At 37.9% G+C, this 2,904-nt stretch overlaps 1 long non-coding RNA gene across 1 annotated transcript; it reads right to left on the bottom strand.

The window, feature by feature from the left end:
• Positions 1-559: 559 nt before the first annotated feature.
• Positions 560-2,581, bottom strand: LOC311288313. The gene is made up of 3 exons (XR_014626918.1): positions 1,016-2,581; positions 791-940; positions 560-644 (listed from the first exon to the last, which is right to left on the bottom strand). It is a non-coding gene; the product is annotated as an uncharacterized lncRNA (long non-coding RNA).
• Positions 2,582-2,904: the final 323 nt, after the last annotated feature.

The following is a 2,904-nucleotide window of genomic DNA, read 5'->3' as shown; positions in this document are numbered from 1 at the left end:
TAATGTTGCTGTTTGAGCATAAAAAACATCTGCAAGGTTACAAAGCTTAATGTCCACTCAAATGGGAGATATTTAATTTAACCGAATCCAAGAACTACAACAAGTTTTTTCTGGGCTTTTGTGAAGTCATAATGTTACTCATTTAAATAACCCCCACCCATGGAATACGTAAAAAAAGTGGATAAGGCCTGGTTGAGCTGCATTAGGATTCAAGGATTCAAGAATTTTATTGTCATTCCAAAAACATTGTACATGATCTGGAACAAAATTAGAACTGAGGTCCCGTTAAAACCATCTCAAGTAAATAACAGATTCATGAACTTTGTTCAACTAAATCAAATTCGTCGGGTTCTGTATTTCCAATTCATATTGTTGAACATACTTTCTGTTTTGAAAAGAAAGTGGGTTATTGGAAGAAATTCTGAATCATAATCTGTGTTTCGTCAAATTGAATATATAATTACATTTAATTTTTGTACATTTGGATTTTTTTATGTAACATTTTGTTTTATTATTGTAATTTACTTTGTCAAGGTGAACGAGAAAGACACAGTATTGGGTTTATGAGAGTTTACTTTATTTACACATTGACTGAAAAGTGTGAAACTTCATCAAATTGAATTGAAGCTGTTGAATCTTTCATCCTAGAAGAAACAACAGAACAGAGTTAATGACAATGTTTTGTCATTGTATATTGACAAAATATACATTGTATATGTCAATAACAATTTCTTCCTTTCAATATGATCTTTTATCTGAATCAGAACAAAATTGTTGACTATTTACTTACCTGTTTCACCATTTCCTCCCTCCAGTAGACGTTCCTTACTTCTGATCATAGTGGCCCATACTGAATATCATTACTGGGTGTAGCACGTCAGTTACGTTGCGCGCTACACGCTAGTAGCTGAGTCTCGTGCTCTCAGAGGAGATCTGACCCCTGCAGTCATTCAGGGCTTCTGGTTAGAGTGGATAGTTATTATTCTGGTAGTAGTAACATAATCCAAACACTTACTGATGTAACCGGTGATAATGGATGCATACTCCTCCAGATCTACCTCTCCAGCATTTGTCGCTACTTCCCTGAAGACCTGCCAGTCCATAAACTCAAAACAGTGTTGAAGCACAGAGGCAGAATTACTAGGCCACACTGTGATTGACTTTTGTATTGGTTTAATTTTCTTCACCACAGGGCTTTAGGAGGGAACAAGCATAATGGAGATGTGATCAGAGACCATCAGAGCAGTGAGTGCTAATGATGGAACAGTTAGTGCACCAACCTTTGTTGATATACACACAGAGTCCCTGAGTCTTCTCCGATAACTGACTCCGGTCGGTCGGTGGAGTAGCATTGCGTTAATCTGGAGCACCGAGTCCGGTACATTGCCATTAAGCAATGTTTCCGTCAATAAAAGCATGCAGCAGTTCCTCATCTCTTTGTTAACAGCCTTAGTATTCTTATTGTTTTTTTTGCAGCCTTAGTAAATCCATTTTATTACCCAACACCCACACATTGGCTAAAAAAAAGAAACGGAATCACCAGTCTGTTGTTGCTAGCTTTTAGATTAGCCAGCAGGCTGGCTCACTTGCCCCTCTTCTGTTTCCGAGCGCACCACTTCCTCTTGCCTCTGACCCGGCATATGGTACAACGCCATGTCCCTGTCCTCAGAAGCTTCATCTTGCCCAGGTCTGATTTCAGGTTCTGTGTAAGTTTTGCTTCATACCCACTGTTAATTGAGTTCAAGTGGGTTATATCGCATAAATCTCCTTTCACACCAACACTCGCTATCCTTCACTATTGGTACGAACTCCTATGAGGTAACATTGAGGTTGTGATAAAATTTGGTGTGATTAGGGTGTCAAGAGACAACACAACAAATAAGTGCGAAATAAAAATAATTTATTATACAGAAGTGAAATTATTATACAATAAGATGTATAATAGTAATAATAATAATGGTAAAAAAAAAAAAAAAGAAAAGCAAATTATTTACAGATAAAAAAAAAAAAAATCTGATAAATAACCCAAGAGAAAAAAAAAGGGACGCAATTAGTGAAGCCAAAAAAAAAAAAAGAACAAAATAAAACTCATTCTAACTTGTAATTAAATCTCTAATCTAACTAATAAAAGAAAGAAAAGAAAAGACATCAACTCTTCAGCGTCAACGCCATAACTAAATTACTCTGACTAACAAACACAAAACATACAGAGGGTGGCGTTCACTTTCTTACCTGGGGTATATATACATCGAGTTACCTAGGTGTTGTATTATGTAAGTCACGTGACTTATAACCTGTCCACTTTTTACTCTGGGTCGAACAACGCCATCAAAGGGCAGAAAGAGAACGTACAAGGAAAATCTCACAACACTATTCAAAAACGAGATGGCAGCAAAAATAAAACAGGGTTACGACAGTAACAAAAAGAATAAGCGTACAAAGCAACAAAAAAACAGAGCGGCAGAAAAACTGCTGGCGGGAAACTTGATTAGATAGAGAGAGATAGAGAGATACAGCCACGCACAAGCACAGGGACGTGACAACTATACCCGGAGAAACCAGCAAAACACTAAGGGCTGAACCGGGAGCTCGAGAAGCCACTGCACTGCTGCGCGCCGCCATCTTGTAGAGAAGAAAGTGTTGTCGCTGTCAAAGTGACGCTGTTCTGTCTACCCCGTTTCCAAAACTCATTTGTTTGACCTTCCTAAGGCTGACGTGAGTGGTTAAAATGTATTTTAAACACTGTTCCTTCCTGAACATTATAACCCCAACGATTATCTTTGTGCTGCACATTTTACAGAGAACAGCTTCCAGAACCTAAGATGAGTACAATGCAGGCTATGCACAAAAGCTTCTCCTAAAATGAAGCAGTTCCCACTTTGTCGGGTGTTTTTTAATTTAAAG

This window comes from Rutilus rutilus (assembly GCF_951802725.1).
Source record: "Rutilus rutilus genome assembly, chromosome: 3".
NCBI lineage: Eukaryota > Metazoa > Chordata > Actinopteri > Cypriniformes > Leuciscidae > Rutilus > Rutilus rutilus.
This window is presented reverse-complemented; position numbering and strand designations above follow the sequence as displayed.